This window comes from Podarcis erhardii (assembly GCF_964252035.2).
Source record: "Podarcis erhardii genome assembly, chromosome: 7".
Classification (NCBI taxonomy): domain Eukaryota; kingdom Metazoa; phylum Chordata; class Lepidosauria; order Squamata; family Lacertidae; genus Podarcis; species Podarcis erhardii.
The window spans coordinates 81,025,119-81,053,019 of NC_138511.1; the positions used below are offsets into that span (position 1 = coordinate 81,025,119).

At 44.5% G+C, this 27,901-nt stretch overlaps 1 long non-coding RNA gene across 1 annotated transcript in view; it reads right to left on the reverse strand.

The window, feature by feature from the left end:
• LOC309346271 overlaps window positions 1–27,901 on the reverse strand; it is a 172,220-nt gene that overhangs the window by 563 nt on the left and 143,756 nt on the right. The window lies entirely within an intron of this gene.

Here is a 27,901-nt window from a genome sequence, read left to right on the forward strand (position 1 = left end):
GGAAGCATTGTGTAAATGAAAAATGGCCCATCTAGTCCAGCATCTTGTTATTGCCATGGTGCCTGTGGAAAGCCAACAAGCTGGAGCAGAGTGCAACAGCTCCCTTTCTGTAGTTTCCAGAAACTGGTATTTAGAAGCATAGTGCCTCCACTGTTGAAGAGAAAATATTTCCACTGAGGACAGTAGCCAGGAACATACTCATTGTCCCCCATTAAGCTCTTGTTGAAGCCATTCATGTTGGTGGCACTCCCTGCCTGTTATGAGGTGGACATCATAGGAGGAACTGTCATGTTAATGTACCTTTATAGAGACCTATTCCTCCCCCTGTCTGCAGTGGCATCTCTGTTATGTGACACTTGTTGGAATCGAGGAGATCATTGCGAAAACCCCACAGATATGCCATGTGACTCGTTCAGTAACCAGTCCTGCATGTCAGCACTTGGAGAAAGCAGTATATGTAAGTGAGAAGAACTTTAAACTTTTTGACCACCAAAACATAAACCAACAGGGTCATGTTCTAAAGCCATATTTTAGCTACAAACCATGGGATATGGCTTTTTCACAAAGCAATGTTTTAGATCCTGCACTGGATGTAGGAACCAGAGGGAAATTTAAGTCAGTTCATATTTAAAGGTGAGTTTACCTAATGGGCACTTTCTAAAACAATATGCAAAGCAAATCAAAGCCCTCCTTCAACATTTGCACTTCTCCCATTTTTGCAATTCTAGTTGTCCAGCCGTGTAACAAGTCCAAAAATGCACATACTAAGGCAAGGCGTGCATATAAGACCCTACCTGCGCTCCAAATTTAAAGCAGTGCCACACTACTGTGAACAGTCATGGCTTTCCTCAAAGAATCCTGGGAACTATAGCCTGTTAAGAGTCCTTAGACCCCCTATTCCCCTCACGGAGCTATATTCTCAGAGTGGCTTAAGAGTCAATCATTTTTCACTGGGAACTGTCACTCTTCAATAGAAATAGTGTTACACGCCCTTAACATCAAGGCGGCTTACAACAGGAAAGGATTTCCATGACTACAAGCATAAGAGCAGGGCAGTAGCTAGGGGGTGATGAGGAAGGCCCCAGCCAGAGGTGCTGGGAGGGGGGACACAAAATGGGCTAAAAATAAATATGTCTATAAATAAAAATATTGATTATTGCCTCATAAGAAAAGGTTTTAAATAGAAGGTCTTTATATGATATGTGGGGACCCTGTCTGTGGCTAGGGGGAGCAATTTGTCCATGGCTAGGGGGCACAATCTGGATGGTCCTGCCAGGGGCGCAAGATCACCTGGCTATGGCTCTACATAAGAGAAGTAGTCATAAACAATAAAACACATCAAAAAGTATGCAAGAAAACTGAACGATTTCCAAATAAATCACAAGAGCTAAAAATATAGAATACCAATTAGTATCAGTTACAGCAACAACAAAAAACAAGCAATACAGAAAACAAACTCAAGAGTTTGTTCAGCAGCCTCAGCTTTTGTAGTTGGAGTCAGTCAGTCAGGGTCCCACCTCCCAGGCCAAGTGAAAAAAGGCCTGCAAGGCAGCAAGCAGGTATGCCCGGAGTCACAACCAAGATGGTCAACAAACCGCTTAAAGCAGTATCACCCTGAAGATAGGGCCTAAAGGGGGCGGGTCACATTAAAATGTTGGTGAATTTTCATGAAGACTTTAAAAATGTAGGAAACTGATGTGAAAATGTGGAGACGTGAACTTAAAACAAGAACTCAGGAAACTGAAACTGACAATTTTCCCCAATCTAACATGCTCCCTTTGTAAGCTCCACCACAGTCTCTCACCACTTTCCTGTGCTGCCATAAAGCTTATTGCATTGATGAATTGCTTCCCATTAAGCCTCCTGAGCTGATCCTATTCAATGATGGGAGGGAAGGTAGAAACTTCTGGAGGGTCAAAAGTTCTCCATCCCTGCCTCACATTCAACAAATAGATAAAACTGGAGGTCTGTCTTTCCGCTGCAGGCAGGGCCAGCCCAAGCCATTTTGACACCTGAGGCGAACCTTGAAATGCTGCCCACCTGTCAGGCAGGGAAGAAGGGTGACTGAAGATTTACATCAAGAACAAGGGGGTGGGGGTGGGAATCTACACTGGCGTTAAGTGGACAACAAAGCTGGGAGGAGACCAGCAGCACCTCCTAATTGCCAAGAGGCCACTGCAGAGGTGGAATTGGGGGAGGGGGCTGCCAAGAAGGAAGCTCTTGCACACCACAGCTGCAAAGGCAATAGCAGCCTGAGGGGGGTGAGAAAATGGCACACCGCGGGGGGGGCGGCACTTATTGCGGGGCCTGGCCTGCAGAGTGCCTGAGCCACACATCTCTCCTGGAAGTGATACGGTGGCTTGGGTGCCTGCAGGCTCCGCGCCTGGACAGATTGCCCCGCAGCCCCCCTGGGCAGATTGCCACCCTGCCGCCCACTAAGCAGATCACCCAGACTCCCAAGGAGGTAGCTCCACCGCTGCTCAGCAGGCAATCATCTCACCTTTCCTCGTGGGAGGGCTGGCCTTGTCTCCAGGTCTAATTATTTCCTTCCAACTCTTTCTTTTATAGTTGGTCTGAAGACACCATTTGTGATCGAGTCCTGCATGAATGCAGACATTTGCAGTGGAGGCTATTCCAGTGTCTCCATATCATCATCTTTGTACGCCCACAGCAACATCTTATGCTACGAGTCAGATTTGTGCGACAGATTTGAACCTCCCAAAAGTAAGTATCATCATCAGGAAAGATTGTCTCCCAAACCTCAAGCAATGAGAAGTCAAAGAAAGACAAACAAGTTTTTGGCAGGCGTTTGGCAGGCATTTGTTTCTCGATTTTACAAATAGCCCTGAATCTGGCAGAACAGTTCCCAACTGCATTTAAAATGGTTTTGTCTTTCTGAGAGAAAAGAGGGTCAACCAAAGAAGACTCAGATGAATCAAGAAAAATGAAATGTGCATCTATTTAGTGGGGTATTTTTTTTATTTTATTTTATTTTATTTTATTTTATTTTATTTTATTTTATTTTTTGCTTGTAGGTTATAGATAATGATGTGCCATGTAAAGGGAAAGTAAGCATTGAATATTAGGAAAGATCAAATATTATGTCAAACAGAAGTTTCTTAGTTACAGGTAGGTAGCAGTGTTGGTCTGCCGGAGTTGAAACAAAATTAAAAAATTCCTTCCAGTAGCACCTTAGAGACCAACTAAGTTTGTTATTGGTATGAGCTTTTGTGTGCATGCACACTTCTTCAGATAATATATTGTCCATTTTGGAAGTATAACCTGACTCTGCTATTCAGCGGAGAGAAGTTGTTTATGATGATGTTGAATTATACACAACCCTATACCCAAAGGTCTCAGGGTGGTTCACAGAAAAGATCACAATATATATATAATCAGAATTTTAAAATAACCAATAACACACGCCAGAAAAGAGCCACATTTTAAAAGTATATAGGATGTCAAGCAGATGAACCGAAGGTTAAAAAGGAACGTTTTTGCCTGGTGCCTAAAGGAGACATTCCACAGACAAGGATCCACTGCAGAGAAGGATGATGTGCACCAGGTACAGACACAGGCCTGTATCACCATCCTTTTCAAACTAGAGACAGAAGCTGGGGTTAGGATTTGAACCAAGAACCCCAAAGCTGGGGACTTCCGGCGAGGCAGCATGGCAGCTGCAACAGCAGAAAAGAGCTCCTGAAGCCAGCCAGAGTAAAAGGCTCTGTCTGGCCGACTCCCGGACTCCCAGGACTGCTGCCGCCAGCACTGCCAACAGAGAGGAATTGGGGGTGCCCAGGGGTCTATCAAAGGAGCCAAAACACCCCCCCCCCAGGACTGAGATTGAGCCGGAAAGGCACCCGGAAAGGCACCCGACCACCCCCCCCCCAACAGCTAAGAGGAGCTCCAAAACCAGGAGGACAGTGCAGCCAACGCAGAGAGGGAGAAAAAGAAGAGAAAAGGGGGAAAGAAGGAGAAAAGGAAAGAAAGAAAAAAGAGCCCCAACTTTACCGCTGCTGCCCCCCATCTCTGCCGACGGAAAAGAAGAGGAGAGGTAGGTGAGCACGGCTCCGAAAAAACAGGCTCCGAAAAAACACGTGGCTGAGCCGACGGGAGCCTACCCCTCCGGAAAACAGAGGAAAACCGCACGACAAAGGAGATCGCAGAAAGGAAGAAACTACCCTCTCCCCCCCCCTTTTTTTTAAATATATATATATATCCTTTTTTAACCCCTTCCTCCCCCTCTCCCTTTTTTTTGTTTTAAAAAAGTCCTTTTTTAAATTCCCCCCCCCCATATACCTACTTTGATCATTTTTCTTTTTAAAAGAGGGGCCACTGCTGCAGCAGCCACCCTTACTTTTTTCAAACAGAAAATAATAATAATAATTAGGGGGAAATAGGTTTCTTTTTTTATATATATTTTTTAAAAAAACACAATCCCCCCCTCTATTCTATTTCTATTTCTATTCTATTTGTTAGCTTGTTCTTGAGGGGGGGGATCTTTCACCCCCATCCACGACCACCACTCTCTTTTTAAACAAAAATTTCCTCCATATCACTGCTATTGCTATTGATACTCCCCCCCCGTTTATTTTTCTCTCCCTTTTTTCTCTCCTCCCTCTCCCTTCACCCCCGTTATCTTATTTTTTTCCTTTTATCCCACCTTTCTCCATCCCCAATTTTGTTCTCTATCCCCTTTATCTTTTAAAATCAACTCCCCCTTTTTAGCCTGTTCGTCAGCTTGTTTTTGAGGGGGGAGCCCTTTCCCCCCACCCCCTCATTTAAAATAAGACTTTCCCCCCCATACCATTGCCACAGCTCACCCTCCCTCCCCCTCCCTTCTCTCCCCCTCTCTTTTCTTCTCCCTCCTTTTCCCACCCTTCCCCCTCCCCCTCTCCTTTTCTCTTCCTCCTCCCTCTCTCCATCCCCCCCTTCCCCTAAAGGAAACACATACACACATTCATATCACCATATCCTACTTTGCCCCCCTCATACTATAGCTAAAACTACTGCGGCAATCTAATACCGCTGATATTACTGTACTATCTCTCCTATCTCTTTCAACTCTCTTTTTGTCTCTCTCTCTCTCTCTTCTCTTTTACTCCAATCTCCCCTCTCCCCCCCCCGTCTCCCCCCTTCTTCTTTCTTTCTTCTTCTTCCTTTTTCTCCCTCCACCCTTTACATATAGCCTATTTGTCTGTCTCTGTTTCTGAGCGCACCCCCAACCCCAACCTCCACCTTAACCGGACCCCAATACCCTTTTTGGGTATATACAACCCCCTCCTAAACACATATTTTCCCTGGCCCCACCCCTCTAATCTCTTGCATCTCTACCTGCTAACCCCTCCCCCTTATATGAACTGTCTGTCCGTTAGTCTACCCATCTCTACTTACCTGCCCCCCCCCCCCCGCTTTGGCGGCAACGCTGAGGCAACCACAGAAACTCTAGACAAGTTCTTAAAACACAGGCTAGAAGTGACACAAATGACCACCTAATCCAAACGCTCTGTAAAAGCCACCGGCAACGCCTGATCAGCCCAGCAACCCAACAATACCCAGGAATCACCACTGCCACAACTCCTAACCACCACACGCCCTACTCCAAGAGGATGCCAAGCCAACCTCAAACCAAAACCATTAGGGAGACTGAGATGACACCAACCAGGGAGATGGCAAACAATGCCAATACCGTAACTCCCCTTCAAGATGACGACCACCCAGTAACGAAACGAGATCTGAGGGAAATGGAAGCAAGATTAGAAGCACGATTAGAAGAAACACTGAAGGCCACAATGGCTCCCATGCAGGCACTAATCAACAATCTAACCTCCAAAGTGGAAGCTCTAGAGAACAAGAACCAAATGCAAGAAAGAATAATAGAGCAATACCAGGAGGAGAACGCACGTGTGAACAAGAAACTGGACGAACTGGTAAACCAAATGGAAGCAGAACACAGAGAGATGAAAATTAAGCAAGCCGACCTTGAAGATCGCAATAGACGCTGTAACATCCGCTTCCGCAACTTTCCTGAAAAAACAGAGGAGAAAAGCCCAGCAGACCTAATTATACACTGGCTGAAAAACACAATCCCAGGCCTGAAACTTGAGGCAGATGACTTGGAGAGGGCTCACAGAGCCCTAAAACCCATGCCAAAACCCAGCGCCCCCCCAAGAGACATCATTGTATGCTTCACGCGCTACAAAAAGAAGGAAGAGGTATGGAACAACCTCAGAAACTCAACCAACCTTCGATATGGAGAAACCCCCATTCTGGCCCTACAGGACCTATCCCAGGATACCCTAAACCGGAGGAAATGCCTGCGCCCATTCACCCAGCGTCTCCAACAAGCCGGGATCAAATACCGATGGGGCTTCCCCTTCCGCCTAATTGTAACAACTAATACAACACAACACACGGCCACCAACATATCTGAGGCCCTACAACTACTAAAGAACCTTGAACTCGACCTCCCACTGGAATGGCAACCGACAAACCCACCAAGTGACAGCCCCAACCACGAAGAAACAACAGCAAACAACTGGACGATGGTAGAGAAGAAGAAAAGGAAACAACAGAAGCGGCACAACAACGCAAACCAATACAGACAAGCATCATGCTCAGAACCACCCCGCCGGCCATACGACACAAGAAACCAGACCAAGATTAACCAAACCAATTCATCGCAGATGGACAACCCTACAACAACAACAGCAGCAGCTGAATGAAGCCACAAACTGAAGGACTGGTGATTCCCCCCCCCCGTTCCCCCTCTCCCCCCCCCCAAAACATAGATTTAGTTAACACCATCAACATCCCCCCAGCCCCACACCCCCACAGAAATCCCCACCCGAACACCAGCCCAGACAACCTCAACCACATTCCCCACCACCCACACCTTCAACATTCCCATACTCCATACTAAGGAAAAACAACTCCTCCAACCTCAATAACACAACCCACAATCAGGCTAAAATCTGATACCCAACCAGCACTATGGTGGCACCAGAGCGTACCAGCACCCACACCCACACCCACACCCCAACACACCAACAATGTTGCTCATAACATTGGCAACATTGCTCATGAACCTTATACTTGACAGCGACGTTACAAAGTCACTTCACACTGTCTCACTGATCTCCCCCTCTCGCAAACAACAGGGGGAACGGCCTGTCCTTGAACACGGCCTTCCACACCAGCTGAGACCTAGGACCAACCGGCTAAATGCCAGATGGCCCAAAATACCCCAAACAAACACCTATATGACTACATATAGGAAACTCTCTACAACTTACCCCCTACTCTTTAACCCAAATCTTACTCTAATCCCATTAGCCCCCCACCCACCACACCCTAGGTCAGCGCAACCCCACTGGTTCTTTAAACAACACGAAGAGAGAGACACAAGACAACCCGAACGGGTTGGCAGGGAATCGCCCCACATAATAGATAAGCAAGATGGCTAACCTAAAAGCAATTACATTAAACGTGAGGGGGCTGGGAAACCCCATCAAAAGAAAACGCATCACCTCATACATAAACACCATGAAACCACACATCACCTTCCTACAAGAAATACACAACCCACCCAAAGGCAGCAAACTCCTGAGCGACCCCCGCTTCAGTCAGCAGTGGGTCGCACGAGGCTCAGGGAAAGCTCGCGGTGTAGCCATAATACTCAGTAGAGACCTGAACTTCACTGCCACAACAGTCCTCAGGGACAAAAAAGGCAGATTCATTTTCGCTAAAGGGACACTAGATGGTAAAATCAAACTGACAATTGGCTCCATATATGCCCCAAACGCGAAACAATCAGAATTCTTCCAGAAGACACTAAACAAATTCCTCTCCTTCTCTGAAGGGGAAGCAATCCTAGGAGGGGACCTCAATCTAAATATGAAAGGTATATCCCTGAAAGATATCCACCCTACAACCCCATGGGCAACCTTCCTCCGAAGGAAACCCCCAACAACTAGGAACTCTTACAAGTTACTAAAAATGCTAAAAAACAGGGGTCTCTACGACATTTGGAGTGAGCAAAACCCGGGAGACATCAGCCATACATTCCAATCGGGACGTCATGATACAGTGTCCAGACTGGACAGCATTCTACTCACACAGGGTCTGATCCCCTCAGTGGAATCAACAAACATCGGTAACATTAAAATCACAGATCACGCCCCAGTAGAAGTCATTGTTAAAATAGGAGAAGGAACACAAACCACCCCATCATGGTCCTTCAGTCCCATCCTAACTACAAACAAACAAATTAGAGAGAGTCTCACAAAAACCCTCCAAAACTACTTCAAGGAAAACGATGTAGACAATATAACAACCCCCCTCCTATGGGACACAATGAAAGCGGTCACCAGAGGAGCTTGCATAAAAGAGAAAACATTCCTTAAAAAACAAACCTCCTCAAAAATTAGCAAAATAGAACAAGACATCACAGCCCTCTCAACACGCTACAAACAGGATCTAAAAAACTCCTCAGACTTATAGAACAAAAAAGGAGAGAACTAGACTCCCTAGAAATTAACAAAACAATGATCAGCATTCTATATTCTAAACGTTTCTATGAATATGGAGGGAAAAACTCCAGATTACTAGCAAATAGATGTAGGAAAAAAGCACTCAAAACAAGAATACACTGCATCACCAAAAAAGACGGCAACATAACATCCTCCCCTGAAGAAATAACCTCAGAATTTGCAGAATTCTACTCCAACCTATACACCTCCCATAACCCACCAGAGAAGGAAATCAGAACATTTCTAGCAGGACTGACCATGCCTACCCTAACTGATGAGGAACAGGAATTCATGGACAGCCCTATCACCCCAGAGGAAATAGATGTGGTCCTCAAAAACCTGAAACCACACAAAGCCCCAGGCCCAGACGGCTTCACAGCAGAATTCTATAGGAAATTCAAAGAACCCTTGATGCCCTACATGACCCGCCTATTCAACGACATCATAAAAGGGGGCCCCATCCCCAAAACCTGGACCCACTCCAAAATAGTCTCCATCCCCAAACCACTAAAAGACAGCCTCAAAGTAGAATCATACCGCCCAATCTCATTAATAAACCAAGACTACAAGATATTCACATCAATCTTGGCCAACCGCCTAAAAATCTTCCTACACAAGTTAATAGCCCCAGACCAGACTGGCTTTGTCCCTGGCCGCAATATAACAGACCCCATCAGGAAATTACTGAACCTGATCGAACACAGCAAGGCAACGAAACTCCCATTGACAATTATGTCCCTAGACATCCTCAAAGCCTTTGATTGCTTAGAGTGGAAATACATATTAGCAGTACTAACTAACATGAAATTTGGCCCCAACTTCCTACAAATCCTCAAACAAATATACTCCCAAGCCTCAGCAAAATGCAGAATTAACAATATGGATTCTAATACTATAGCTATCCAAAGAGGCACGAAACAAGGATGCCCACTGTCTCCCTTCTTATTTATCCTGGCTCTGGAACCCTTAGCAATCCGCATCCGAGCAGCCACAGACATCAAGGGAGTGGAAATAAAAGGCAGAACCTATAAATTAGGGCTCTTTGCAGATGACCTAATGGTGACAACACCAGACCCCATAAGCACAGCAACCTCCCTAATCAGAGAACTCAACAAATTTGCAATGGTGTCGGGCCTACAGGTAAATTTTACAAAGTCAGAAGCTATGTGCTTCAACACCCCTCCTCACACCCAAAAAGAGCTCACGAAGGTCACCAAAATAAAACTCTGCCACACCAAGTTCAGATACCTAGGGGTACAAATAACCAGAAACCTCAACAAATTGTACCTCCACAACTACAAGCCCCTGTGGCGGCAAATTAACAAAGACCTAAAGAGATGGAATAACACGAATTTCACTCTCTCAGACAAAATAGCCATGATCAAAATGATCACACTCCCAAAACTAACCTACCTATTCCAAACCCTCCCAATCTGGATCCCCTCAACCCAACTCCGCAGTTGGCAGAGAAAACTACACTCTTTCATCTTCTCACATAAAAAACCAAGAATAAGCCCCAAATACCTGCACCTCCCCACCTCAGAAGGAGGATGGGGAATCCCCAACATAGAAGCATATTACATTGCCAACCAAATACGTCATGTAATTCCATACATACTAGAAGATGAGACAAAACAATGGGTACACCTAGAGAGGGACACAATTGAAAATACCTGCACCACAACATACCCACTCCTCCCAAACAAACTAAAGAAAATTCCCACAACACTTAACAGGTACACACAGACCATGCTCAAAGCATGGAAAACACAAATAGGCAAACTATCCCCAACCCCATCCCCACTAATCCCCCTGGCGTACCACGCATTATTCCACCATGCAGCACAAAACCTCCAGATAAAAGCCTGGCGAACCAAAGGCTTATATCGCCTAATAGACTTTTATAAAAATAACAAACCCTTGTCAACACAAGAAATACAAGACAAACTAGAAGACACCCAAATGCCCTGGTTAACACAACACCAACTACATGCCCTCTTAAACAACCCAACAGTAAAATCAGCAGCAACTAGGCCCCTGACAACCTTTGAAAACCTCCTCCTAACAACAAAGGGAAATGGTAAAGGGACGGTATCCGCAATATACAAAATACTACTCCAAAATCCCGCAAATCCCCTAGACGCAATCAAAAAACAATGGGAGAATGACATAGGCTATGAGATTAACCCCACTCAATGGACCAGAATGTGGTCTAAACCCCCCTTTAAATCCATATCAACGAAAAGAAAAGAACTCACACTGAAACTCACCTACAGGTGGTACCTAACACCAAGGAAACTAGCGCTAATACACCCAGGAACCTCACCAAAATGCTGGAGAGGGTGCACCTCCACAGGCACATACCTCCACATGTGGTGGGAGTGTCCCAAAATCCAACTATTCTGGACAACAGCCATACAAGAAATATGTAAAATAACAAAGCAAGTATTAGACTTCACCCCAGAATTGGCCCTACTAAACATCTTCCAAGACAACAATGCCCATTTACTCCACAAAGAACTCATAACCCACCTACTTTCAGCAGCCAGAAACACCATAACCAGACACTGGAGAGACCTGTCAGGAGTAAGCATGGACCAATGGTACCAAATAGTATGGGAAACAGCCCTACTAGAAAAATTAACTAACAAACTGAAACTGACACGGGGACAAACAGAAGAAGACACCTTCACCCCGGTATGGCTCCCCTTTATCACATACACAGCCCAACAGGACAATGACAATAATCCACCAACAGCATACAAATCAATATGGCTAACTTGATCCAAAACACCCACCCACCTCACTCACACACGAAAACAAAGATCACCACAGCCAATCACAAACAAACAATCACATCCTAGGCCAACCCCAACCTCTCTCACCACCAAAGGAACACAAGTGAACAACACAAGCACGCTGACACCAAACTACATACATTAAGCATAATAGAAACACCGCTACCCCACCCCACCCCCATCCATCTCCCCTCCTTCCACCCTCCTTTCTTCTTCTTTTTTTCTTTTCTTTTTTCTTCTCCCCCTAATGCCTCAACAAATGAAATGGATTTGTAAAAATGTTACACGGGGGAAAAAAAAACGAGGCATTACACTTACACTGTAAAACAAGAAAACCCTTAATAAAATATATATTTTTTTAAAAAAAAGAACCCCAAAGCTTGAAGCTATGCTGGGCTGGAGCCTGGCTTAGTGAGCTACCATGAATTGAATAGTGAGGCCTCCTCAGGTGCACAGCAAGATAGCAATAAGAGCACACCAGGCAGTGCAAACTGGTAAGGCACTATGATACCTCTGGATTAGCCAGGCTGGATCTGGAATCTGGGGTCCTGCCTTTGCCAAAAATACAGTGCATTCTAACAGGATATCTACATTATTTAATAACATAGCATTGTAAAAGGGAAAAAAATTGCTGAGAGAACAAATTGCTGAGAGAACAAAACCAAAAACCATGTTTAAATAACAAGATTACTTGAACAACATGCATCATCCATTAGCAAAAAATATAAGGGAGCTTCACAGTTTTACCTCATTCCTAGAAACACCCCTGGCATGTCACAATCCCACTCCTGCAGCAGCTTCTGATATTTACAACCCTATTCCTTCCTCCAAAGAGCCCTCATGCTCTCCATTTTAGCCTCAAACACCAGTGTAAAATAAGTCAGACTAAGGTGCAGTGTCTGGCCCCAGGTCACCCAGAAAGTGTCATGGCTCAAGTACAGATTTGACCTCTGGTCTCCTCCCACCCTTGTTCCTGATGTAGATGTTCACATCCCCTTGTTCCTAATGTAGACCTTCACTCACCCCTCCTTCCTTGGTGGGAGGAGGCACCATTTTGTGGTCGCCTTAGCATTCCCAACACCCTGGTGTATGCTTTTTATTGTAAACACTACAACAACATTAGGACAAGGAATTCTGAGAGCGGTAGTTTATTAAGGGTCTGAGAGTTGATAGGAAAACCCCTATCCCCCTCACAGAGCTACCATTTAGCAATCAATCCCCACATAGTAGCTCTTATTAGTTAGCATTCTTTGTTAGGTGAAATTATAATTTTATCTAGAATTAAGCCCATCTTTTCCCAGAATAGGTTTTTTTAAAAAAATCAGAAAACTGTTGGGAGTTTTATTTTTCTTCCCCTCTCTAAGAAAGAGGGCCATTTTGTAAAATTTTGTCACCAATTTGTGTGTATCTGTAGCTACCATTTTATCGCTCAGAATGCCCCCCAATGGTGCTCAGTGCTAAGCCCAATTGCTTAAAACAGTATCCCTGTGCTTGAAATGTATGCTGTGAATGTGGCCCCAGTCAGAAATCTCTTGCACCATGCATTAATGTAGCCCTGAATGTATGAAGCATGGCTGAAGCACTTTTCTTGGAGAAGTGCTGGGAACTGGTACACATCCCTTTTTGACGGGGCAGCACAACTCCTACCCCTCACATACAGCCAGATGTGGTTTGCATCTGCAGACGAAATACATTGAGTGGACCCTGACTAACAGCAACGTTGGGGTGGTGATTGTTTTACAGTGCCTACGCGTGAGAAGAGGGAGCCCAATGGACTGAAGTGCCCAAGTTGCATCTCCCTCTCGTCACTTGATTGCGTGGCTGAGAATACCGTCGACTGCATAAATGAGGAGGATCAGTGCTTCTACTCTGCCGCTTACATCTACTATGTGGATGACTGCCAATCCAGTGAGTCTTGTGTAATGGCTAAGGCCCATCTGCACTATGTATTTAAAGCAGTATCATGCCACTTTGAACATTCATGGCTTCCCCCCAAATGCTGGGATACTTAGCTTATGAAGGGTGCTGAAAATTATTAGGAGACCCACGATGCCCTCACCGAGTGTCAGGGATGGGCAGGAGCCCAAGGAGGAGGGATGTGTGGGCAGGGAGGTGGGCGGAGGAGGAGGAGGATACAGGGGAAGGGGCTAATGATTTCCAGGGTTCTGTGCCACCCATGAGGCTGCTCTTGGAGGAGTTAGGAGGAGGGGACCAGGAGATGGAGGAGGCTGCAGAAGAGCTGCAGGAGGAGTTTGAAGAGCCTTTAGTGCTCCTAGAGAGAGTCATATAGCTTTGGAAATCTCGGGATCCCTCCTCCACTTCCAATTGTCCCGTGCATAAAAAGCAAAGGTTGAAGTGCTTTTCCATTTTCACCCAGAACGGAAAACGGCTCTTTTTCAGAAAAAAGGTTGCCCACCCTTCTGTCTGAGGGAGAGGTTTTGGATTAAAAAAAACATGTTGTTGTTGTTTTCCAACAGGGAAAACCCACCTGATGGCGGCTATCCGAGGCTGTGCAACAAGTAATACGTGTGACTACGTTAAGGGGTTAAGGGACGCTGATTTTTATGTCATAGGAATTGAGATCACTGAAGCAGAGTGCACCAAAGCAATGGACGACAATGCCAATGAGCTGTAGCTGAGGGAAGGCAAACCACCACCACCCAGAAAAACCCACCATTTATGGAAATTGGTGGCCTAGTGGTTGAAGCAGGGGTGGTCTCAGCCTGAGGACTCCCAGGCTTTCTTTCCAGAAGTCTAGAAGCTCCTCCTCAAGGACAGGCTGTATTTGACTTTCATGTTCAAAATAAATATATATGGCAAATAATGTGTTTTGCATTATTTTACCAAATGCAACAATTATTGGGGGAAATAATAGTGCTTGGGGATGGGAGATATGTTTTGCAGGGATGAAATCCAAGGTCAGACTTCCATGTCCAATTTTAACCTAACCCAGAAATAGTACCTTGGTTTAAGAACTTTGCTTCAGGATGAGAACAGAAATCGTGCAGCGGTGGCGCAGCAGCAGCTGGAGGCCTCATTAGTTAAAGTGGTGCTTCAGGTTAAGAACAGTTTCAGGTTAAGAACAGACCTCCAGAACGAATTAAGTTCTTAACCCGAGGTACCACTGTACTACCTGCACCCCAGTCCCCTACGCCCTGTGGAGGGGAATGCAGTGGCTGCATTTGGCCCCCAGGTCAGCGGTTCCCCACTCCTGGTACAGATTACTCAAGGCCTCCATAGTTTCCCAATTTTCTCTCTCCTTTTTCTTCCCTTACTCAGCCAAATGAACAGCTTGGTGATTTTAGAAAGAAATTGTGAAACCATGTTTCTTCAGCAGGTACATTGCAAATCCCCTCGTCTTCAGCAGGTACATTGGGTGAGCACCACTTTGAGGCAATCAAGTTTTTGGCTAATGTTAGCTTTCCCACAAGCTTCAATTGGAACAGCTTCCATCAGCCTGCTGAACCAGTCCAGCTGTTACAGAACCCTGTTGTCCCAATGGCCAGCAAGATGCCTGTGCAAAGCCTCAAAGCAGGACTGGACAGCAACACCAGTTGTCCCCATCCCGTCCCCCCGCTTGTGATTCCCACCAACTGACATTCACAGGAATACTGTCTCCAACACTTGAGGAAGAACATGGCCAACTTGGTTAGTAGCCATTGTTAGCCTTATCCTCCATTATTTTCTTCTAATCCTCAATCAAACACATCCACACTGCTGCCCATCTTTACTTCCTGAGAGCAAATTCCAGAGTTTAACTATGTGCTATTTCAAACAGTACAGCAGCCGCTCGGGTTGTGTTACCTTCGGGTAATGTAACTTTTGGGTTGTGAACGCAGCAAACCTGAAAGTAGGGTTGCCGTTCATGCACATGCAGAAGCGTTCTGCGCACCTTGTGCATGCGCAGAAGTGCTCCACAGCGCCGCACACATGTGCAGAACAGGCGCCTCCGGTTACGAAGATTTCAGGATACGGCCAGGCCTCCGGTACAAATCCCGTTCGTAAGCAGAGGTACCACTATACTTTCTTCCATCTTTCTTCCATCTTTCTCGAATCTTCCAACATTCACTGTCATTGGCTGCCTACAAATTCTAGTATTGTGAGAAAGGAATAACAGCTTTTCTCTCTCCTGTTGCACTAAAGGCTTCCTGTGAATTGAAAGCTGACTAAACCTCAGATATGTAGGGAGCTACAAGAATTGCCCCCAATCAAAGGATCTCACTGCTTGAGGTGTAGCATAAGGGTTTGTGCATTCCTCAAGGCTCACATTGCTCAGGGATCAGTGGAAATATACATAAGCACCTTGAATGTGACCTGGCAGCAAATTGGCAACCAGTGTCACTGTCTCAGCAATAGAGTGACACGTAGCCAGTAGCCTGCTGCTATGAGCACTCTGGCTGTTGTGTTCTGCACTAGCTGCAGCTTCTGGACCTGATACAAAGATAGCCCCAAGGCATGCTGGCATAATCAAGTCTTGAAGTTACCAGTGCATGAACCCCTGTGTCCAGGCTGCCAAGCAACTGACCTATCTTCAAGACCCAGAAATCACTCATTCATAAGGCTTCCCATTTTTCATGATTCAAGCTCAGTTTGTTGGCTGTCATGCACCAGGGCATCCAAGCACCAATCCAGAGTTTCACTCCCAAACTCCAATTGACTCTTCCCAACAGCTTCATATTGATGTTCAAGAGCCACTGCATACCCTCCAACATTCCTCAGATGAAAACATGGACATTTCTCACTCCACACAACTGACACACACCCCATTTGTGTCCCCCACCCCATGCCCCCACACAGCATTTTCTATCAGAGGAATGGCAAGTTCCACAGCCACATCACGAACAGGACACAACACGTACATCCTCCACTGACCTGAGAATACCCCATAATCCCAGTTTTATTTTACTTCATGTTTGGTACATTTACAAAAAGAAAAGAATGCACCAATAAATAATTTTCTGAAAGTGGCAAGATTAGACACAAACATAAAAGATTTTTGGGGGAGAAGGGAAATCTAGACTCTTTGCACTCCCCCCTCCATGCCTCCCAGGGAGGCCTTGCCCTCTGCTTGCCCCTCAGATCCAATGCATTATGTGGGGAAGGGCCTCCGTTTTAGCAGTCTCTCCTGCTTTACCTTTGCCATCTCTGCATATAATAATAATAATAATTTAATAATAAATATATTATTTATACCCCGTCCATTTGGCTGGGTTTCCCCAGCCACTCTGGGTGGCTTCCAGCAGAATATTAAAATACAATTCTAAGGCTTTCACCATTCATTCTTCTTTTGTTGTTATTCTCACAACTTTCCACTTCTGAGCATAAAGATCCTTTGCCATTGTACCTGCATACATGAATACAGCTGCATATATAAACAGAGTTTGGAATTTTGCTGACCAATATCACCTGCCAGAAGGGTTGTGGACTCTTGGAAAAGTCAGTTTGATTCCCCCCCCCCCATTATATATCATGCCCCAAAATACCTTAGCCTTCCTACAGGTCTACCATATGTGACAAAATGACCGCTTGCAATTCTTACATTTCCAACATTTTTTTGGTAGAATCATAGAATCATAGAATCATAGAGTTGGAAGAGACCACAAGAGCCATCGAGTCCAACCCCCTGCCAAGCAGGAAACACCATCAAAGCACTCCTGACATATGGTTGTCAAGCCTCTGCTTAAAGACCTCCAAAGAAGGAGACTCCACCACACACCTTGGCAGCAAATTCCACTGTCGAACAGCTCTTACTGTCAGGAAGTTCTTCCTAATGTTTAGGTGGAATCTTTTTTCTTGTAGTTTGGAACCATTGCTCCGTGTCCGCTTCTCTGGAGCAGCAGAAAACAACCTTTCTCCCTCCTCTATGTGACATCCTTTTATATATTTGAACATGGCTATCATATCACCCCTTAACCTCCTCTTCTCCAGGCTAAACATGCCCAGCTCCCTTAGCCGTTCTTCATAAGGCATCGTTTCCAGGCCTTTGACCATTTTGGTTGCCCTCCTCTGGACACGTTCCAGTTTGTCAGTGTCCTTCTTGAACTGTGGTGCCCAGAACTGGACACAGTACTCCAGGTGAGGTCTGACCAGAGCAGAATACAGTGGCACTATTACTTCCCTTGATCTAGATGCTATACTCCTATTGATGCAGCCCAGAATTGCATTGGCTTTTTTAGCTGCCGCCTCACACTGTTGGCTCATGTCAAGTTTGTGGTCAACCAAGACTCCTAGATCCTTTTCACATGTGCTGCTCTCAAGCCAGGTGTCACCCATCTTGTATTTGTGCCTCTCATTTTGTTTGCCCAAGTGCAATACTTTACATTTCTCCCTATTAAAATTCATCTTGTTTGTTTTGGCCCAGTTCTCTAATCTGTCAAGGTCGTTTTGAAGTGTGATCCTGTCCTCTGGGGTGTTAGCCACCCCTCCCAGTTTGGTGTCATCTGCAAATTTGATCAGGATGCCCTTGAGTCCATCATCCAAGTCGTTGATAAAGATGTTGAATAAGACCGGGCCCAAGGCAGAACCCTGTGGCACCCCACTAGTCACTCTTCTCCAGGATGAAGAGGAACCATTGATGAGCATGCTTTGGGTTCGGTCAGTCAGCCAGTTACAAATCCACTGTGTGGTAGCATAGTCAAGACCGCATTTTACCAGCTTCTTTACAAGAATATCATGGGGCACCTTGTCAAATGCCTTGCTGAAATCAAGGTACGCTACATCCACTGCATTCCCTTCATCTACCAGACTTGTAATTCTGTCAAAAAACGAGATCAGGTTAGTCTGACACGACTTATTTTTCAGAAATCCATGCTGACTATTGGTGATCACAGTATTCCTTTCTAGGTGCTCACAAACTGTTTGCTTAATGATCTGCTCCAGAATCTTCCCTGGTATTGATGTCAGACTGACTGGGCGGTAATTATTTGGGTCCTCTCTTTTCCCCTTTTTGAAAATAGGGACAACATTTGCCCTCCTCAAGTCTGCCGGGAGTACATTCTTATATGGTACATTCTTATATATTCGATCTAAGCTCTTTAGAGTTGAATAACATTGATACATCATCTTATAATAATTAACTCTTATAAAATGAAGAAGAAGATGGTGAAGGAAGATGACATGAGTCCAATGTCACTCTCCCCACCCTCTTCATTGTGATTATCAACATCTGGGAGTCTCATTCCTCTTAGAAGAAACAATGTGAAGAATCTAAGCTGACAGTAAATTATATAGCAACATTATATATTACACCAATATATACATCTGGGATGCTGCCACTCCCCCTCTCGCATTGTCCAAATGCCAAATCCACATCATTCACACTGTCTTTGACTTTCATCAGCATCACAAGTGAAACAAAAGCAAAGGACATGGAGCTGTGCTTGTGTATATCCAACCCCAGTAAAAGATAGTCCCTTAAATCTGCAATCTCCTCTGGACACAGACCTGAAATCCCCCCCCCCTTAACTCTGTTGTTGTTTAGTCGTGTCCGACTCTTCGTGACCCCCTGGACCAGAGCACCCCAGGCACTCCTGTCATCCACTGCCTCCCACAGTTTGTTCAAATTCATGTTAATAGCTTTGAGAACACTGTCCAACCATCTCGTCATCTGTCGTACTCTTCTCCTTGTGCCCTCAACCTTTCCCAGCATCAGGGTCTTTTCCAGGGAGTCTTCTCTTCTCATGAGGTGGCCAGAGTATTGGAGCCTCAGCTTCACGATCTGTCCTTCCAGTAAGAACTCAGGGCTGATTTCTTCAGAATGGATAGGTTTGATCTTTTTGCAGTCCATGGGATTCTCTTAACTCTAACCAACTTATTTTAAAGAGCAAGTTGACCAATTCTGTACCCCAAACAAGTGCATTTAATGGGACAGAGGAAATCTAGATCATGAGTAACTGTGCATTTTATTACTGTACAACAAAGGAAACTGGACAGACACTTGCCTCCCCTTACCAAAAATAAATAAATTCGTGATTCTGACTATCAGAGATATCTGGCAAAATTGCCTGGACTTCTGGAAATCTAATCCAATTTCACTGCTGAGCTTTGAAATCTGGTGTCGCCTGATGGGGCTTCACTTCCTGGGTGGTGAAATTGTGGGTGCCACAGGTTAAAGAGGGGAAATGTCCTTGGAGCTCTGGGAAGGGGGGAGAGATTGATTTACCCCAAATGCAACTGCATTTGAGTGAGGGGATCCGGGTCAGTGGGCATTTTATGACTGTATCACAAGGGAAACGGTGGACAGACATTTGTCCCACTTTCAAAAAAGTTCATACTGTCAGGGAAACTGCCTTGGCTTCCAGAAACCTAATCCAATTTCAGTGCTGTAACCTGATGGGACTCGTTTCCGCACATCCAGGGTTGATAAATTGAGGATGGAACAGATTAGGAAGGACGTGTCCTTGGATTTCTGGGAAGGGGGGAGAGATTCAATTGGTTTTCAACATTGTGCTTTACATTATGGCATAGCGTGATTAGAATCCTAAAAATTTGTGACACTGTACTGAACCCATTGTTCCTGGGTGCTGACAAAGTGATTCTTGCAATCTTCTATAAATCCCTCAAATTAAGCCTCTTCGTGCATGAGTTCCTTGCTTGGCCCAGTGCTGTTCTCAAACTCCTTCGGGTCTCTTCAGCTCTCTAGAATGATGAAGACACTCCTGATCTCCTGCCTCCTCTTGACACTTCTGAATCCAGGTGAGCAGAACCACAGCTGCTGTGCTCTTCATCCTGTTTCCAGGAAGGAACTAAGTGGGGTGTCAGCCATTAAAGCAGGAGAAGAAAGGAACAAGGACTTGTGGTTCCTTTGAAAGGGAGAGGGATAAAGCATATGGTCAAGCTACAAGGGATCCTCAATCATAGATAGTTTCTTCCCAATGTTTATATTTGGGTTTTTTAACCAAATACACACTGAGAGGTGCAGTATCCCCAAGTCCATTGGGGGAGCAATGGGGGCAGTCGCCCACTCTTGGATAAACCAGAATCCTAAGTTTGATCTACAACAAAGAGTATGTTTCTTGAACTTCTTTCCTGTTTGCTTGCCTCATCGTCCACTCAAATTCTGCCCCTTCTCCCTGAAACTTTGTTCTCAATATTAAATCTTTATTTTACCAAATGCATACAGAGGTGTGGCATTCCAAAGTACATTGGGGGAGCAAAAGAGACAGTAGTTCACTTTTCAATAAATCAGAGACCTAGCTTAAATTTAAAGCAGTGGTGTCCAAACTTTTTTCAAAGAGGGCCAGATTTGATGAAGAGAAAAGCTGTGGGGGCCGACCAAAGGGCCAACCAAAATTGTTGAGCATTTTTTAGGACTGAAGAAGTTGTTGAGGTTTTTTCAGGATTATATCCCAGGAAAATAAACTGCCACAGGGGCCAGATTAAACCGACCGGTGGGCCCCTGAAATGGACTTTGGCCATCCCTGATTTAAAGCAAAGAGTAAGTTGCTTACATTTGTAGAAACTTATGATAGGGTAGGATACAATGTATAGGCACAAATCTTCTCATATTTCGGAGCAGAATTATCCTGCCCCCACCCCATGCAATCTGTTAGTTTGCTGGTGTTACACAGGACCCCAATCTCTGAGTGGAGTCAGGTTCCAGGGGTACCAGATGTGCTTACCAGAGTCTGTCATGTTTGCTGGTGCTGATGGGAGTTGTAGTACAACAACTTCGGGAGGGTTAAAGGTTTCCCCACACCTCTACTGGTCCTCTCCCTCATACTGCAGGAGTTATCTTCGACAATCATTCTCTGGTCTATGCAAGGCCCACCCCCATTCACAGAGTTTAAGAACTACAGAAGGAATATATACTAGTTTGCAGAAACTAGTATTCAAATAGTGCCTCCAATGTTGCAGAAAAAATATATCAATTGAGGATGGTAAACATGAATTTATGCAGTCTGCTTTTGAAGCTATCTAAATCGGTGGCCTTTACTGGCCAAGAGTTTGTAGCAGAAAGTGTTGTGTTCATGTACCTTGATGCAGACCTATTCTTCCTATACAGTTACTAAAGTTTTCTAAACCCATTTTTCCCTGTCTGCAGTGGCATCTCTGACATGTGAGTCTTGTTGGAATGAAGGAAAAGATTGCAAAAATGCCACCACTGAGGAGTGTGACGATTCCAGTGACCAGTCCTGCATGTCTGCCCTTGCAGTTGGCAAAGTGTGTAAGTGAGAAGAAGCTTCATCCTCTTTGATCACCAAAACGTAAACCCCCAGACTCACTTTCTAAGGCCATATCTTAGCCACAAGCCACGGAACGTGACTTTTCATAAAGTAGTATTCTAGCCTCTGCATTGCCTGTAGGAGCAGGGAAGAAATTCAAGTCAGTTCATATTTAAAGGTGCATTTACTCAACTGGCAGAGCAAAACAAAGCCATCCTTCAGAATCTGCCCTTCTCCCATTTTTGCAATTCAGTTGTCCAGCCATGTAATCAGTAGACAAATACTAGGAGCATAAAGTGTGCATATAGGAACCTACAACAAATGAAGCAACAGTCACCTAATAGATAAGAAGAGCTAAAAATAAAGATAGAAAAGAAGCCAAACAATAGTCAGTAACAGCAACAAAACAAGCCAAACAATACCCCAACCCAAGTTTCCGTTCAGCAGCCTCAGCTTTTGTAGTTGGAGTCAGTCTGTCAGTTTCCCATCTCCCAGGCCAAGTGAAAAATGACCTGCAAGGCAGAGAGCTAGTCCGCCAGGATTCACAGCCAATATGGTCAACAAACACCCCCCCACCCCCATGGCGGAAACCATGACTGCTTAAATCAGTATGACCCTGCAGATAGGGCCTAAGAGTAAAAATTACATTCACACTAAATGTTGATGGTGGGGATGAGGAGTTGGAAACTGATATGAAAATGTGGAGAAATGAACTTCAAATAAGAAACCAAGAGAAACTGATACTGACATATTGCCCCTTCCTAATTGCCTGTGGTACATGCTCCCTTTATGAGCTCCAGCATCGACTCTCATTGGTCCAGTTACAGGGTGGATTTGATTTAAATCACAATTTAAATCACTAGTCAGTAAAACGTGATTTAAAACATTTTTTTACAGAGAGACTCATTCTTGCTGGTATAATCTTAATATTTACAACTAGATGAATGTTTCGTTTTTGGAATAATAAATTTTCAGAGTAGTTTTTAAATGTATATCAAAAATTACTGATTTGGTTATACTGTTAGAAAAACATTGACAGATAATTATAAAAAATGAGGTTTATTAAATTAACTGTTTATATTTGGACTTCTTTTCTGCTATACTTTATTGGAAGGAGAAAAATAATCATTTCATTAATAACAATTGAAACAATTTATTTAACAAAACCATAACATTATAGCATATGTATCCATGTTTGTTAACTGATGTGATTAAACGATTTTTAAAGAAAAACCTTAGAGGGAGTTATAGCACACATGAAAAGCTTTAAAAAATCCTTATTTCCTGATGAGTATAGTCGTTGGACTATAATGTAACTTAAATAGAAAACTATCTTTATGGGGGGGGGAATCCTCCATAAGCATTTTTAAAAAACCAATTTAAATTTTAAAAATCTGATTTAAATAAAAAAATTCTGATCTAAATTTATAAATCTGATTATTTTGATTTTTAAAATTTATTTATATCCACTCTCATCAGCCACAAAACTTATTTCATTGATGAATTCCTTCCCATGAAACCTTCTGAACTTGTCTCATTCAATAAGGTGAAGGGTGGTAGAAACCTCTGGACAGCCGAAGGTTCTCCATTCCTGACTCACATTCAACAAATAGATAAAACTGGTGAGCTCTCTTTCCGCTCCAAGCAGGGCCTGCTCAACACAATTGGATACCTGAGTCAAACCATGAAATGTTTCCCACCCCGCAGACCGGGAAGAAAGGGTGACTGAAGATTAGGCCTGCACGATTTATTGATATATCACCCCAGGACCGGTATGAGGGGCAAACCGTGATGACAGCTTCACTCAGCAGTAAATCGGTGGGGGAAACCCTGCCTATCCTGAGTTCTTCTGCCTCCAGCACCCAGCACACTGAGTCTCTCATACCGGCAGTGGGAGAAACAAGCTGCATGACAAGGCTTAGAAAGGTTATTCCTCCCTCCCTCCTTAAACTGCTAGGGTTAAGAGCACACCGCTGCCCTCACCTCAGCCAAGCATTTCTGCAGAAACCCCAAATGAGCCAGTAGTGGGGCAGGGGCTCAGGTGCCCCCCCTCCCCAGCTGCAAGAGCCTGGGTGGAGTGCAGACTCCGGCCAGAGACAGCCTTGGCTGCCACCTGGCTTCCGTTTTCAACACAGGAGGAAAGACGGAGCCCACTCTGCCAGTCAAAGGCAGCCAGGCAGTGCAGGCAGCCCTGCAAGGCACAAGAAGGGTGGCTTTGCAGCCTGCGCTTTGCGAATGACCACCCCACAAGGAAAGAGGCAGTGTGCCTGCACGGACACCAGCAAAGTAGAGGGAGCCCCAGAAAGGAGCTCCGAGGTGGTATTTGCTAAAATGTATAGAACTCAAGATAAAGTATGTTGGAAATGTAAGGAGAAGGAAGGGAATTTCTTTCAAATGTGGTCGACGTGTCCTAAGATTAAAGTCTACTGGGTCATGATATAAAAAATCCTTTTATTAAAAAAACCAGAGGCTTTTTTTATTAGGGATAATAGGTGAAGAAATTCCCCCCAAAAAGACATAAATATATTTATGTATGCTGCCACGGCCCCTTCATGGATCACTGCCTTGCCGTGGCGAAGGGGCTTGAATAACTCAGAGAAGCTATGAACTATGCCGAGCAGGGCAGCCAAGATGAACAGGTCATAGTGGAGAGTTTTGACCAAACGTGATCCACCTGGAGGAGGAACCGGCAAGCCACTCCAGTATCCCTGCCAAGAAAACTCAATGGACAAAGACAACAGGCATATAAAAGTTATGACACTGGAAGATGAGCCCCTCAGGTCGGAAGGTGTCCAACATGCTACTGGGGAAGAGCAGAGGACAAGTACAAGTAGATCCAGAGCTGATGAAGTGGCTGGGACCAAACCGAAAGGACGCTCAGTTGCGGATATGCATGGAAGCGAAAGGAAAGTCCAATGCTGTAAAGAAAAATATTGCATAGGAACCTGGAATGTAAGAACCATGAACCTGGGTAAGTTGGATGTGGTAAAAAATGAGATGGCAAGAATAAATATTGACATCCTGGGCATCAGTGAACTAAAATGGATGGGAATGGGCGAATTCAGTTCAGATGACTATCATATCTACTACTGTGGGCAAGAAACCCATAAAAGAAATGGAGTGGTCCTCATAGTCAACAAAAGAGTGGCGAAAGCTGTACTGGGATGCAATCTCAAAAATGATAGAATGATCTCGATACGAATCCAAGGCAGACCTTTTAACATCACAGTAATCCAAGTTTATGCACCAACTACTGGTGCTGAAGAAACTGAAATTGACCAATTCTATGAAGACTTACAAGACCTTTTAGAAGTGACACCAAAGAAGGATGTTCTTTTCATTATAGGGGATTGGAATGTTAAAGTAGGGAATCAAGAGATAAAAGGAACAACTGGCAAGTTTGGCCTTGGAGATCAAAATGAAGCAGGGCAAAGGCTAATAGAGTTCTGTCAAGAGAACAAGCTGGTCATCACAAACACACTTTTCCAACAACACAAGAGACGACTCTACACATGGACATCACCAGATGGGCAACATCAAAATCAGATTGATTATGTTCTCTGCAGCCAAAGATGGAGAAGCTCTATACAGTCAGCAAAAACAAGACCTGGAGCTGACTGTGGCTCAGATCATCAGCTTCTTATAGCAAAATTCAAGCTTAAACTGAAGAATGTAGGAAAAACCACTGGGCTGGTAAGATACAATCTAAACCAAATCCCTTATGAATACACAGTGGAAGTGAGGAACAGGTTTAAGGATTTAGATTTGCTGGACAGAGTGCCTGAAGAACTATGGGTGGAGGCTTGCAACATTATACAGGAGGCAGCAACTAAAACCATCCCAATGAAAAAGAAATGCAAGAAAGCAAAGTGGCTGTCCAACGAGGCCTTACAAATAGCGGGAGAGAGAAGGCAAGCAAAATGCGAGGGAGATAGTGAAAGATACAGGAAATTGAATGCAGATTTCCAAAGAATAGCAAGGAGAGACAAGAAGGCCTTCTTAAACGAGCAATGCAAAGAAATAGAGGAAAACAACAGAATGGGAAAAACCAGAGATCTGTTCAAGAAAATCAGAAATATGAAAGGAACATTTCGTACAAAGATTACCATAATAAAGGACAAAAGTGGTAAGGACCTAACAGAAACAGAAGACATCAAGAAGAGGTGGCGAGAATACACAGAGGAATTATACCAGAAAGATATGGATGTCTCGTACACCCCAGGTAGTGGGGTTGCTGACCTTGAGCCAGACATCCTGGAGAGTGAAGTCAAATGGGCCTTAGAAAGCAAATAACAAGGCCAGTGGAAGTGATGGTATTCCAGCTGAACTATTTAAAATTTTAAAACATGATGCTGTTAAGGTGCTACACTCAATATGCCAGCAAATTTGGAAAACTCAGCAGTGGCCAGAGGATTGGAGAAGATCAGTCTACATCCCAATCCCAAAGAAGGGCAGTGCCAAAGAATGCTCCAACTACCGCACAATTGCACTCATTTCACACGCTAGCAAGGTTATGCTTAAAATTCTACAAGGAAGGCTCAAGCAGTATGTGGACCGAGAACTCCCAGAAGTGCAAGCTGGATTTAGAAGAGGCAGAGGAACCAGAGACCAAATTGCAAACATGCGCTGGATTATGGAGAAAGCTAGAGAGTTCCAGAAAGACATCTACTTTGGCTTCATTGACTATGCAAAAGCCTTTGACTGTGTCGACCACAGCAAACTATGGCAAGTTCTTAAAGAAATGGGAGTGCCTGATCACCTCATCTGTCTCCTGAGAATTCTCTATGTGGGACAAGAAGCTACAGTTAGAACTGGATATGGAACAACTGATTGGTTCAAAATTGGGAAAGGAGTACGACAAGGCTGTATATTGTCTCCCTGCTTATTTAACTTATATGCAGAATTCATCATGCGAAAGGCTGGGCTGGATGAATCTGAAGCCGGAATTAAGATTGCCGGAAGAAATATCAACAACCTCAGATATGCAGATGACACAACCTTGATGGCAGAAAGTGAGGAGGAATTAAAGAACCTTTTATTGGGGGTGAAAGAGGAGAGCACAAAATATGGTCTTAAGCTCAACATCAAAAAAATGAAGATCATGGCCACTGGTCCCATCACCTCCTGGCAAATAGAAGGGGAAGAAATGGAGGCAGTGAGAGATTTTACTTTCTTGGGCTCCATGATCACTGCAGATGGTGACAGCAGCCACGAAATTAAAAGACGCCTGCTTCTTGGGAGAAAAGCAATGACAAACCTAGACAGCATCTTAAAAAGTAGAGACATCACGTTGCCAACAAAGGTCCGTATAGTAAAAGCTATGGTTTTCCCAGTAGTAATGTATGGAAGTGAGAGCTGGACCATCAAGAAGGCTGATCGCCAAAGAACTGATGCTTTTGAATTATGGTGCTGGAGGAGACTCTTGAGAGTCCCATGGACTGCAAGAAGATCAAACATATCCATTCTTAAGGAAATCAGCCCTGAGTGTTAACTGGAAGGACAGATCGTGAAGCTGAGGCTCCAATACTTTGGCCACCTCATGAGAAGAGAAGACTCCCTGGAAAAGACCCTGATGTTGGGGAAAATGGAGGGCACAAAGAGAAGGGGATGACAGAGGGTGAGATGGTTGGATGGTATTCTTGAAGCTACCAGCATGAGTTTGATCAAACTGCAGGAGGCAGTGGAGGACAGAAGTGCCTGGGGTGCTCTGGTCCATGGGGTCACGAAGAGTCGGACACAACTAAACGACTAAAAAAAACACAACAACATGCTACCACGGCAGAAAGGATACTTTTAGCCCAGAAATGGAAGCAGCAGGAACTTCCAACGTTGGAAGAATGCCAGACAAAGATGATTGAATACGCCGAGCTGGCAAGACTCATGGGAGAAATCCGAAACCAGCGCGACGAACTGTTTGAAAAGGACAGGTTATGATTTGATACCTGTTTATAAATATTAGAAGTAAGTCTTTTAAGTATGGAGATAAGGTAAATAGGGTGATTTAGAAATGCGAAGATAAAAGTGATTGCATATGGAAGTCAGGGAGGGGGACGGGAGGAAGTCAAAGCTCAATTTGAGCAAAGATATATGTGATGGTGTTATGTTATGGTGCTGAAGGAGACTCTTGAGAGTCCCATGGACTGCAAGAAGATCAAACCTCTCCATTCTTAAGGAAATCAGCCCTGAATGCTCACTGGAAGGACAGATCGTGAAGCTGAGGCTCCAATACTTTGGCCACCTCATGAGAAGAGAAGACTCCCTGGAAAAGACCCTGATGTTGGGAAAGATAGAGGGCACAAGAGAAGGGGACGACAGAGGAGAAGATGGTTGGACAGTGTTCTTGAAGCTACCAGCATGAGTTTGACCAAACTGCAGGAGGCAGTGGAAGACAGAAGTGACTGGTGTGCTC